The 13,451-nt window shown below is 40.9% G+C and overlaps 1 pseudogene; it reads right to left on the reverse strand.

The window, feature by feature from the left end:
• Window positions 1-2,961: 2,961 nt before the first annotated feature.
• Window positions 2,962-4,236, reverse strand: LOC122449227 (annotated as a pseudogene).
• Between the last annotated feature and the right edge of the window lie 9,215 nt (window positions 4,237-13,451).

The following is a 13,451-nucleotide window of genomic DNA, read 5'->3' on the forward strand; positions in this document are numbered from 1 at the left end:
TGTGAAGTCAAGTGGGCCTTAGGAAGTATCACTGTGAACAAAGTTAGTGGATGTGATGGAATTCCAGCTGAGCTATTTAAAATTCTAAAAGATGATGCTGTAAAAGTGCTGCAGTCAATACGCCAGCAAATATGGAAAACTCAGCAGTGGCCACAGGACTGGAAAAGGTCAGTTTTCATTCTAATCCCAAAGAAAGGCAATGCCAAAGAATGTTCAAAGTACCATACAATTGCACTCATCTCACATGCTAGCAAAGTAATGTTGAAAATTCTCCAAGTTAGGCTTCAACAGTACTTGAACCATGACTCCCCGATGTTCAAGCTGGATTTAGAAAAGGCAGAGGAACCAGAGATCAGATTGCCAACATCCATTGGCTCATAGAAAAAGCAAGAGAATTCCAAAAATTCTCTTCACCAAAGAGAATTCACTACACCATAGCCTTTGACTGTATGGATCACAACAAACTGTGGAAAATTCTTCAAGAGATGGGAATACCAGACCACCTTACCTGCCTCCTGAGAAATCTGTATGCCGGTCAAGAAGCAACAGTTAGAATCAGACATGGAACAACAGACTGGTTCCAAATTGGGAAAGGTGTATGTCAAGGCTGTATATTGTCACCCTGCTTATTTCATTTCTATGCAGAGTACATCATGCGAAATGTCAAGCTGGATGAAGCACAAGCAGGAATCAAGACTGCCAGGAAAAATATCAATAGTCTCAGATATGCAGACAACACCACTGACATGGCAGTAAATGAAGAAGAGTCTCTTGATGAAAGTGAAAGAGAAGAGTGAAAAAGTTGACTTAAGACTCAACATTCAAAAAACGAAGATCATGGTATCCGATCCTATCACTTCATGGCAAATAGATGGGGAAACAGTGGAAACAGTGAAAGACTTTATTTTCCTGGGCTCCAAAATTACTATAGATGGTGACTGCAGTCGTGAAATCAAAAGACGCTTGCTCCTTGAAAGAAAAGCTATGATCAACCTACACAGCATATTAAAAAGCTGAGATATTACTCTGCTGATAAAGGTCCATCTAGTCAAAGCTATGGTTTTTCCAGTAGTCATGTATGGATGTGAGAGTTGGACCATAAAGAAAGCTGAGCATCAAAGAATTGATGCTTTTAAACTGTGGTATTGGAGAAGACTCTTGAGAGTCCCTTGGACTTCAAGGAGACCCAACCAGTCCATCCTAAAAGAAATCAACCCTGAATATTCACTGGAAGGACTGATGCTGAAGCTGAAACTTCAATACTTTGGCCACCTGATGCAAAGAACTGACCCATTGGAAAAGACCCTGATGCTGGGAAAGATTGAAGCCAGGAGGAGAAGGGGTAGACAAAGGATGAGATGGTTGGATGGCATCACTGACTCAAGGGACATGAGTCTGAGCAAGCTCTGGGAGTTGGTGATGGACAGGGAAGCCTGGCATGTTAAAGTCTGTCGGGTGACAAAGAGTCAGACACAATGGAGCGACTGAACTGACTGAAGCTATAAAGTATAACTGCACTTGATTGTCTGAATCATCATCATCACCACCGTTTCCAAGGTCTTTTCTGTGGTGCAGAGGAGACACCTGGAACCACATTTCCCAGAATCCCCTTCTCTCTGTGGGCCTAGATAAGAGTCACCAGTGTAAGATGCCAGGATAGAGACCTTTATTCTTCATCGGTTGTTGCAGGCAGATACACAGCCAGACTTGGAGTTTAAAGCAGCTTCCAGATGACTTTTTCTTCTTTTGTTAAATTTTTATTTATTTACTTATTTATAGCTGTGCTGAGTCTTTGCTGCAGCACATGGGCCCTCTGTTGCTGTGTACAGGCGTTCTCTAGTTGCAGCGAGCAGGGGCTGCTCTCTAGTTGCGGTGTTCAGGTTTCTCACAGCAGTGGCTTCTCTTGTTGCTGATTATGGGTTCCAAGGTTCCCAAGCTCAGTATTTGTGATGCACAGGCTTGAGGCATGTGGGATCTTAGTTCCCAGAACAGGGATCAATCCTGTGTTTCCTGCATTGGCGGATGGATTCTTAACCACTGGACCACGAGGAAAGCCCCCTGGGTGACTTTCTTAAGAATCACTCTCATTGGCTTTGCCAACTAAGATAATTCCCACTTGTAGGGGCTTCCCTGATGGCTCAGTTGGTAAAGAATCCACCTGCAGTGCAGGAGACTCCAGTTTGATTCCTGGGTCGGGAATATCTGCTGGAAAAGGGATAGGCTACCCACTCCAGTATACTTGGGCTTCCTTTCTGGCTCAGCTGGTAATGAATCCTCCTGCAATTGCAGGATACCTGGGTTCGATCTCTAGTTTGGGATGATCCCCTGGAGAAGAGAAAGGCTACCCTTTCCAGTATTCTGGTCTAGAGAATTCCGTGGAATGTATAGTCTGTGGGATCACAAAGAGTTGGACACAACTGAGCAACTTTCACTTTCCCATTTGTAGCCACTTACAGGTGAGTTTTTGAGAATCAGTCCTTCAAGAACTAACTGAGATGGTAACTCCTTCAGCCCTTCCAACAGTTTTATCAACCTTTAATTTCCTACAATATAGTCTTTCACACTTGAAAAACTGAGTGGCTTCTGTTTTTCTGGCCAAACCTAGAATAATACAGTAGGTAGATGCAAGACACACACACATGCTTCCCTGTTTGATGATATTTTATAGTTTTAGTTTTTAAAATGTTTGGGTCGGTTGGAGGTAATTCTACATGTTAGGTGTACACATATGTGTGTGGAACCATTTTATTTTATTTTATTTTCTCTGTGTATTTGCAAAACACATAGGGCCAACATAGAAAAAATAAATAAATAAAGCCTCCTGTGAAAAAAATTACACTTACAAAAGAAAGGCCTGCAAGGGATTAGTGCCTTAGGCCCTCAGTGCTATAGCAACTCTGATTGGTCCAAGGAAGTGAACAGATATTGGGAGGCTATAATAGGAGGAAAGACAATGAGAAATCACAGAAGGAGAAGGCCTCGAAGTGGGCCTCGAGGGGGAACTGGAGGCCAGGGAGTGGGTCTGGGTGGAGGGAACGGCCCCCACTGGTAGCCATAGGGTGAAGGTCATGGAGGGCCAGTGTATCCATCCATGAGGGGGCATCAGTAGAGGAGGTCCATGCATACCACGTGGAGGCATAGGATCTGGGAGTCCCACAGTAGAGCCAAACAGAGGCCCTTGGCAGGGGTGGGGCATGCTTATGGGAAGATGTTCAGAGTGAGGCATTCCAGGTGGTGGTTGGGGTGGTGGCTGCCCCCCCAGAGCCAGGGGGCCCAGCATGGGGCTGTCCCAAGCCATGAGGGCTATGGTGGGCCAGCTGCATCTGAGACATCTCTAGATGGAGCATCCCACCCAGTGGGAATGGGTGAGGATGTAAGTGTCTGTGTCCAGGTTGTCCAGCCCCTGGGGTTCCCGCTGATGGGAGGCCATGTCCTCCAGCTCCAGGAGGCATAGGTGGTGGGGGCATAGCTGGGGGTATCCTAGGTGGAAGGCTCCAGGAGGTGGTACTGGGGGTGGGACAGAACCAGAAGGAGGCACGCGTGGAGGAGGAAGCCCAGACCCCAAAGATGATACCACAAGATTGGGTGCAGATGGTGGAGGGGGTGCATCGGCAAACAGCTGATGAGGGTGGTCAGCCTGGGAGAGTGGTTCTGTGCTGCCACAAGTTGTTCAGCTGCTGAGCCATGGCACTCACCCTTGGAGTCCTTCTTGTGTCCTTCAACAGTGATGGGGAAGTTATAGAGGTACTGCCCATTCATGGCTCAATCGCTGAATTCCAAAGCATCAAATGAAACTAAACTAATAAAGGCACAACCTTTGGAGTTGCCTATGTCAGGGTCCCACATAATCTTGGGAGTTGGCAAGGTGAACCCACAGACACTTAAAGTATCATAAAGCAACTTCTCATGGATCTTTGGGTCCAGGTTCCCAATGAAAATGTTGGCCCCCACATCCAAGTTCTTATTGTGAGCTGATGCCTTGTTCACCTGTATTGGCTTCCCATAGAGTTTGATCATGTTCATCTTTATGGCAGAGTCAGCATCTTCCTCACTTAAGAATTCCACAAAACCATAGCCTTCGTGCTGACCAGTGACTCTATCCCTTGGTGTGTGGATGTTGACTACTGGCCTTGCCTGGAGAGATAGTTCCCACAGCAGTGGTTTACTAACCTTCTCATCAAGGCCCCCCATGTGGCATCCTGGTTCCACTTGGACGGAGATCGGCCTAGAGGCCATGGTGGAAAAGCTCCTGCTGTCTCCCATGTCAATATTTTTAAGTTTTTGTAAATATATAAACCACTTTTAAAGTCTTTATTAAATTTGATACAATATTGCTTCTGTTTTATATTTTGATTTTTTTGCCTGCAAGGCGTGTGGGATTTTAACTCCCTGACCAGGGATTGAACCAACATCCCCTGCACTGAAACATAAAATCTTAACCACTGGACCACCACGGAAGTCCCTAGGAACCATTTTAAATAATTGTGTACAGAGTGACACTTCACCCTAAATACTTCAACATACATCTCCTAAGAATAAGGACACGGGACATAAACAGAACACCACTGTCACACCTATGAAGATTAACATAATTCTTCAATATCATCTCATGTATACCATATATTCAAGTTTTCCCAGTTCTCTCAAAATGGCTTTTTTAGCTGTTTTCTCTCTCTCTGTCTTTTTTTAAAATTTGGGATCCAACACACTTCCTCAGGTTGTTATGTCTCTGTCATCTCTTTACATTAAGAACAGTATTCACCAGTCCAGACACTGCCTTCTTTTGAAGAGTCCAGAGAAGATGATATGAATTTAACTAATTTCCTCATCATTAGATTCAGGTTGAACATTTTTGTTCAGGTCTTTGGATTCAAAACCCAGTATCCTAAAAGCTCTTACTTATAGAAGAAAACAGCTAATACATGTGAATGGAATGATGTAATTTTTCTAAATTGCTATTTTGCAACCCTCAGGGAATATTTGATTCAGGCAAGCTTCATCAATAAATGCTAAAACCATTAAATGAAACATTATTGAGAAAAGGAATGCATACATGCCTTCCCCACAGATTACGTATCAGTCACTAAACTTTACTTTTGTAGTGGAGAAATCTGGTGGGTCATCTTAAACAAGTGATCAAATTTAACGTCATCAAATAGTGGGACAACCAGATATTTTGATAATACAACAAGGAGAGTCAGATAACACTGTGAAGTGTCTTGAACCAGATTATTTCCACAAAACTTGTTTAAGCTTCCTTGTCTTCACTGCTTCCCTGTTGCATAGTGTGTGTGCACTTAGTCACTCAGTTGTGTCCGACTCTTTGTGACCCCATGAACTGCACCCTGCCAGGCTCCTCTGTCCATGGAATTCTCCAGGCAAGATACCGGAGTGGGTTGCCATTCCCTTCTCCAGGGGATCCTCCTAACCCAGGGACTGAACCCAGGCCTCCTGCATTGCAGGCAGATTCTTTACTATCTGAGTCACCTGGACTAGCTGGGTTTCACAGACAGCTGCATTTTTGGAAGAGAGTTAGCCATCTGTTTTGTTTTGTTTTTTCCAGTCCAGTAATTGACAACATAACCTGGATGTAGAGCAAAAAAAATGTTTAAATATATTTATAAAGATGAAAATGTACCTTGTTCTTGGACTTCCTTGGTGGTACAGTGGATAAGAATCCACCTTGCAATGCAGGGGATATGGGTTTGGTCCCTGGTCCGGAGAGATCCCACACGCCATGGGGCAACTAAGTCTATATGCCACAACTACTGAGCCTGTGCTCTGGAGCCCATGAATCGCAACAACTGAAGCCTGCATACCCTGGAGCCCATGCTTCATAGCAAGAGAAGCCACCACAATGAGAAGCCCACACACCACCATGAGAGAGTAGTCCCTACTCTCTGCACCCAGAGTAAGCCTGTGTGCAGCAACCAAGACCCAGAGCAGCCAGAAATAAATAAATATTAAGAGACATGAAGAACAGAATTTGAAGGCCCAATATATTCCTACCAGGATTTCTGCAGAGAGAACAGAGACACTTCAAAACAGGTAATATTCAAAAGATGATGACTGAGAAATTTTGAAAATTGAAGAAAGATGTGACCTGAATCATCATACATAAGAAGCACCCTGAGTCTTGAGTAGGATTAAAATTAAATTAAAACAAATACAAATCAAGACACGTTATAGTGAATCTGCAGAATACCAAAGACAAAGTATCTTAAAATCAGCCAAACAGAAAAGACTAATTATCTACAAATGAAAATTATTAAACTCTCAGCTGGCTTATCAGCAATATATCTTCAAAGGACTGAGGTAAATGAATGGCCAACCAAGAATCATACTCAAGTAAACTGTTATTCAAGAGTAACAGGTTAATTTCAGAGAAGGACTTTTATCACTTACAGATCTTCATTCAAAGAACTACTAGGGGACTTCCCTGGTGGTTCAGTGTAAAGAATCCGCCTGCCAGTTCAGGAGACATGAGTTTGGTCCCTGATCTGGCAAGATCCCACCTGCCGCAGAGCAACTAAGCCCGCATGCCACAACTACTGAGCTTGTGCTCTAGAGCCCAAGAGCTACAACTTCTGAGCCCATGTGCTGCAACTTCTGAAGCCCACTTGCCCTAAAGTCTGTGCTCCACAAGAAGAGAAGCCACCACAATGAGAAACCAGTAGTGCACCGTGACTAGAGAAAAGCCCATGAAGCAGTGAAGACCCAGTATAGCCATAAATAAATAAAGATGTTTTTAAAAGGAACTACTCAGGGTCTGAAATGAAACAGATCCAGAGAGGAGTGGGATACAAGTAACATGGAAGCAATAAACAATGAAATTAGTAACTGTTTAGGTAAATTAAAAAAGCATTAGTGATTTTACATGTATTTATGTAAATATGTATACATATATTTAAATATACATATATTTAACCAACTTGAGATGAGTCTTTTACAACTAAAAATTGGCAAAATATTGGAAATTTCATATAGTTCAACCTAACATAAAACATTTTTATGGGACTTCCCTGGTGGTTCAGTGGCTAACACTCTGTGTTCTCAATGCAGGAGACCCAGTTTCGAGTCCTCGGCAGGGAACTAGATCCCACATGCTGCAACTAAGACCTGGTGCAGCCAGTAAGTAAGTAAATATATAAAAAAAATTTTTAAACATTTTTATGAGTAGTTTTGTCTCTCTTATTCACTGTTGTACTTCCAGTGCTCAGAACACCGTTTGCCACATGGCAGGGAGCCTCAATAAATATTATCAATGAAGGGACTGCTTCACAGGAGATATTGGAAACAATGAAGAAAATATTAGACCAAAGTAGTGTGGAAAGTGGGAAAGGAGAGGTCAAAGTGAAAGCTTTCCGCAGTCTTTGCATTATTCAGAAAAAAGATAAGAATATTGATTATCTTTAGACTTTGTTAAGTCAAACAGAAAGATTAAAATTTCAAGGACAACCCATTAAAGAATACAAAGAAGAGATAACCTTCAAACTAGCATATGGGAAAAAGAGGCTAAAGAACATCGGATTGACTTCCAGTAAAGGCTGATGGATTGATTACATACATTAGTGTCTGCCTTTTTCTCAAATCCCAATAAAATGTCACAGAAGTGCACTTTAAAAAAAAAATGCATAAACCCACAAAGAGAATAAGAGATAAAAGGAATTTTGGAAGCTGGAAGACCTGTAGATAGTCAGACGGTAATAACTGAACACACCTGAGAAGATGGATTTTGAAGCAGCAGTGGAAAAGGTTCAGGAAACCCCCAGATCTGTATCACTAAACTCCTGAAAGCTCAGTCATTAGCAGCCACATATTCTTTTCAGCTGGGTTACTGTCCTTCCCCCCAAAGCAGCAGAAAGCCAGAGGTTTATTCTCTGGAAAGAGTGAAAGAGCAGGTCTCTGGCCTGGGGAAAATGAGATATTGTTGTGGCCAGGATTTCTATACCTAAAAACAGAGGATTTAAGTAAAACTTTATATATTGAGTTATAAGACTCTCTCTTCACACACTATCCTTCCTTTTGGCCAAAATGTTGGCCTGTTTGGCTAAAGCTAAACAGAAAGGGGACTGGAACATTCTCCCTGTGTAATTAGTTTAAGCCAAAAAAATATTAATAGGCCTAAAGACACACTTTGGAGGGGTTTTGTGGTCAAGACGAAACACTATAAAGTGACCCATGGACTCAAGGCTTCACATCAGCTTCACTTTTTCTTCTAATTTACCATGAAATTTTTCTAACATATAGAAAAATTGAAAGAACAGTACAATGATCACCCTAATACTCTCCATCTAAGCCCAGTAATTGTTAACATTTTGTCATGTTGACTTCCTCTCTCTACATATATATTTTATATGTATGCTTAACCCTTTGAAAGTTGCAAGTAGCATGTGCTTTTCCTCTAAACAACTTCAGCTTGCATATTCTAAAAATTAAGGACACTCTTCTACAAAGCCATGATACGGTTATCATACCTAGAAATATTAATAATAATTCCATAATATCATTGGATATACAATCTATGCCCAAATTTTCCCATTTTTCATTTAATAAGCTTTTTATTATTGCTTTGTTATTTTCTCAATCAAGATCCAATCAAGGTAGGGGGAGGGATAAATTAGGGTTTGTGGGATTAACATACACATACCTACTATATATAAAATAGATATCAACAAGGACCTACTGTCAACAGGGAACTCTACTCAATATTCTGTAATAATGTACATGGGGAAAAAAAATCTGAAAAAGCACAGATAAATGTATATATATAACTGAATCAGTTTGCTGTATGCCTGAAACCAATACAATATAGTAAATCAACTATACTGTAATGTAAAATAAAAGTTAAATTAAAAAAGAAGATTCAGGCAAGCTTCATGCATTGCCCCTGGTTGTCACTACTCTTTAGTCTTCACTGAATTATTCCCACATTTTTAAAAATGACGTTGACTATTTGAAAAGACCAAGCCAGTTGTCTTGTAGAATGTCCCATCTTCTTAAACTGTCTGATGGTTTCTTTGTAGTGTCATTAACCTTCTTTCTCTATCATCTGTATTTCCCATCAGTTGGAATCCAGCTAGAGACTCAGTTATGTTCAGGCTATGTTTAACGTATTTCTGACAAGAATGTGCTAAAGAGATAGCAGGAACTTCACATTATATCACATCAGGAGAAATGCAGTGTCCAGGTGTCCCACTGTTAGGCATCCTAAGTTTCATCACTTGTCAGGATGGTGACGAGGAGGTCTCTTAGTTGTGAAGACATGCTGTTTCCCTTTGTAACTAACATATGATCCCTTGGCACTCTATTGTTCCTTGGCAACCTGATGAATTAGCACACATTCAAGATCTTTCTTTGAAATGATTATTTCATTGGAGGAGCTGCAAAATGGTGACTTTCTATCATTTCTGCTATATGTGTTAGCTGACATTCTGTAAAGAAAAGCTCTCCCTTATCAATGGGGGTGAACTATAGTTCTTCCTGAACATCAGGGTAAATGCTTAACTGTTTCCTTTGATCAATTTATAGAAGAAAGTGAAAGTCACTCAGTCATGTCCAACTCTTTTTGACCCCATGGACTATACAGTCCATGGTCTTCTCCAGGCCAGAATACTGGAGTGGGTAGCTTTTCCCTTCTTCAGGGGATCTTCCCAACACAGGGATTGAACCCAGGCCTCCCACAGTGCAGGCAGATTCTTTACCAGCTGAGCCACAAGGGTAGCCCAAAGGAAATGTTTACATACTCTCCTCAATGGTGGTAAATTAAATTTTATCTTTTCCTCTTGGTTGTCACTTTGGACTCAGGGAATTATTTTCTTTTTCAATTTTTGTGACAGTTCACACTCATTACAATACAGTATAGCCATATTTGATACTCAATCTCTTCTTAGAAATTTGGCTAGTATGAGCCCTTTCAAGCTACTCCTGTGTTCTTTTAACACATCCCACTTATAAGTCAGAATTCTTTAGAGAAACAGGAGCAATATCTAAAGAGATTCATTATCAGGGATGCTGAGAAGTCCCACAATCTGCTATCTGTAAGCTGGAGTTCCAGGAAAGCTGGTCTAAACTCAAAGGTCCAAGAACCAAGGGAGCCAAGGGTGTAAGCCCTGAGATGAACTCAAAATTCCAAGAAAAGGAGGTAGGGTGGGGGTGCTGATCATGTTAATCCCCAGTCAGAGTCCAAAAGTCAGGAGCTCCAATGTACAAGGGCTGGAGAAGGTGAATGTTCCAGCTCAAGTAGAGAGATGGAATTTGCCCTTCCTCTGCTTTTTTGTTTTATTCATAGCCTTCAACAATTGGATGATGGAGTCTTCTCTGGTGGTCCAGTGGCTAAGACTCTGTGCTACTAATGGGGGAGACCTGGTTTGATTCCCGGTCAGGGAATTAGATCCCACATGCTGCAATGAAGATCAAAGATCCTGAGTGCTATAACTAAGACTCAGTGCAGTCATATAAATGCATAAGTAATTTTTTAAAAAAAAGACTGGATGATGCCTACCCACACTGGGGAGGGAAATCTTTATTTACTCCACCAGGTCAAATGCTAGTCTCTTTCAGAGATAGCCCTACAGAAACACCCAGAAATAATGTTTACCAGCTATCTGAGCATTCTTTAGCCAATCAGGTTGACACTTTGAGTTCTTCCTTGATTTCTGATGCAACTAGATTTCCCGAACTCACCTTGTCCTTAGTTTGCCCCAGATCTGGAACAGCCATTTCTGCAAGGGGACTTGGTTTGTTTTAGTGAAAAATGGTATTTATGAAGCAGGGTCCTGTGCTTAGCATAGCGTGCTCATTGCCATTGGGTTGATTTTGCTTGTAGGCTCTTGCAGTTAATAAACGGTATGAGATATATGAAAAACTTGATGACTTCTTATAGATATTTCTAACTCAAATTTTTAACTGCAGGATCTTTCTTTTAAAAGATTGTCTTATTCCTTTTCTCTTATGCATTAAATTGCTTTAAACTACAATACACATAAAATAGTTTCTTTTAGTTTATCATGTGTCTTTTAATTTTGCTTATTGGTACAAATTTGATCTTTTGTCCTGCAAAATATTTTTATTTTTGTATAGTCAAATTAATCTTTTCATTCACTGCTTTTGGATTTTTTTTTTTTTGCTTTTTTTTTGCTTTTGGATTTAACATCATAATTAGTGTGTCACTACTCTCAAGTTATAAAGTGAATCACCTATATTTTTTCTTTAGTACTTGTATGGCTTCATCTTTTCATTTAGATCCCTCATGCATCTGAAGTTTATTCATCTCATTTATCTTTTATGCTTTTGGAGTGTATGGTATGAGGAATGAATCCAACTTTATCTTTTCCCAAATAGCTATTTAGTTGTTTCAATACTGTCTCCCCATTAATGAAGATCTAATGTTTCTCACATATTAAATTTCCATTTATTCTTGGACCTACTTCTGGACTCATCATTCTGTTCTGTTTCTTTGCCTCTTCATATGCCAATACCAGACTATTTTACTTTAGAGCTTTGTAGTATGCCCATGAGCGCCGTAAGAGTTTCCCACTTACAAGCAGACCATCAAGAATCATAGTACATCTAAAGAGAGTCTCTCATATGAAAAATATGGGCCAAAATAAAAAGTAGAAAACAGCAATGTACAGAAAGAGAGTCTTTACAGGGAGAAGAAAAGGAAAAAGGAAAAATGCAGAGAGATGTAAGAAGAGATATTTTAACCATAAAACAAGAATAGAGTTTTTCTTTAAATGACAACATGGATGGTCAGGGGGAAAAATAGCTCTTGGAAATTTAAAAAATTACAGAAATAAAATAAATCAAAATAAACAAGCCAAAACACAATAGGAGGATTACAACATAAAGAAAGTTGGTAAAGATGAAAATTTAGAATGTGAGAGAACCAATCCTGGAGCTCTAACCTTCAGACAATAAGAGTTCCAGTAAGAGACAGGTAAGGGAAACTGTCAAAGAATTACTCAGGAAGTTTTCTCTGAACCAAAGGAAATGAGTTGCTAGATTGAAAGGGCCCGTTGAGTACTCCCGTGCCTGGTGCAGTAGTTGCAAACAGACCCACCCCGGAGCATGACCACAAAGAGAAAAAGATGTTATGGACGCAAGTTCCTGTGCCTGAAACACAGTGAGGCCCAACAAATGGAAATGTTGGAGTTTGGAGCAAAGGAAGATTTATCACAAGGACCAAGCTAAGAGAATGTGTGACTCATGCTCAGGAACCTCAAAACCCCCAATGCTTTTGAGGGACAAGCTTTTAAAAGCAAAATAAGGGTTAGGGGCTGCGGGGTGTGTGATTTTCTTCTGATTGGTTGGTGGTAGGGTAACAAGGGCAGTGTTTCAGGAAGCCCGTGCTCAGCCTGAAGTTATCATCCTCCACTTGGGAGCGGACTGTGGCTCAGATCACGAACTCCTTATTGCCAAATTCAGACTTAAATTGAAGAAAGTAGGGGAAACCACTAGACCACTCAGGTATGACCTAAATCAAATCCCTTATGTTTATACAGTGGAAGTGACAAACAGATTCAAGGAATTAGATCTGATAGACAGAATGCCTGAAGAACTATGGATGGAGGCTCATGACATTGTACAGGAGGCAGTGTTCAAGACCATCCCCAATGAAAAGAAATTCAAAAAGGCAAAATGGTTGTCTGAGGAGGCCTTACAAATAGCTGAGAAGAGAAGCTAAAGGCAAAGGAGAAAAGGAAAGATATACCCATTTGAATGCAGAGTTCCAGAGAATAGCAAGGAGAGATAAGAAAGTCTTCCTCGGTGATCAATGCAAAGAAATAGCGGGAAACAGTAGAATGGGAAAGACTAGAGATTCTCTTCAAGAAAATTAGAGATACCAAGGGAACACTTCATGCAAAGATGGGCACAGTAAAGCACAGAAACAGTATGGACCTAACAGAAGCAGAAGATATTAAAAAGAGGTGGCAAGAATACACAGAAGAACTATCCAAAAAAGATCTTCATGACCCAGACAGTCATGATTGTGTGATCACTCACCTAGAGCCAGACATCCTGGAATGTGAAGTCAAGTGGGCCTTAGGAAGCGTCACTATGAACAAAGCTAGTGGAGGTGATGGAATTCCAGCTGAGCTCTTTCAAATCCTAAAAGATGATGCTGTGAAAGTGCTGCACTCAATATGCCAGCAAATTTGGAAAACTCAGCAGTGGCCACAGGACTGTAAAAGGTCAATTTTCATTCCAATCCCAAAGAAAGGCCATGCCAAAGGATGTTCAAACTACCACACAATTGTACTCATCTCACACGCTAGCAAAGTAATACTCAAAGTTCTCCAAGCCAGGCTTCAGCAGTATGTGAACTTCCAGATGTTCAAGCTAGATTTAGAAAAGGCAGAGGAACCAGAGATCAAATTGCCAATATCTGTTGGATTTTCAAAAAAGCAAGAGAGTTACAGAAAAACATCTGCTTCTGCCTTATTGAC

Source organism: Cervus canadensis, chromosome 11 (genome assembly GCF_019320065.1).
Source record: "Cervus canadensis isolate Bull #8, Minnesota chromosome 11, ASM1932006v1, whole genome shotgun sequence".
NCBI lineage: Eukaryota > Metazoa > Chordata > Mammalia > Artiodactyla > Cervidae > Cervus > Cervus canadensis.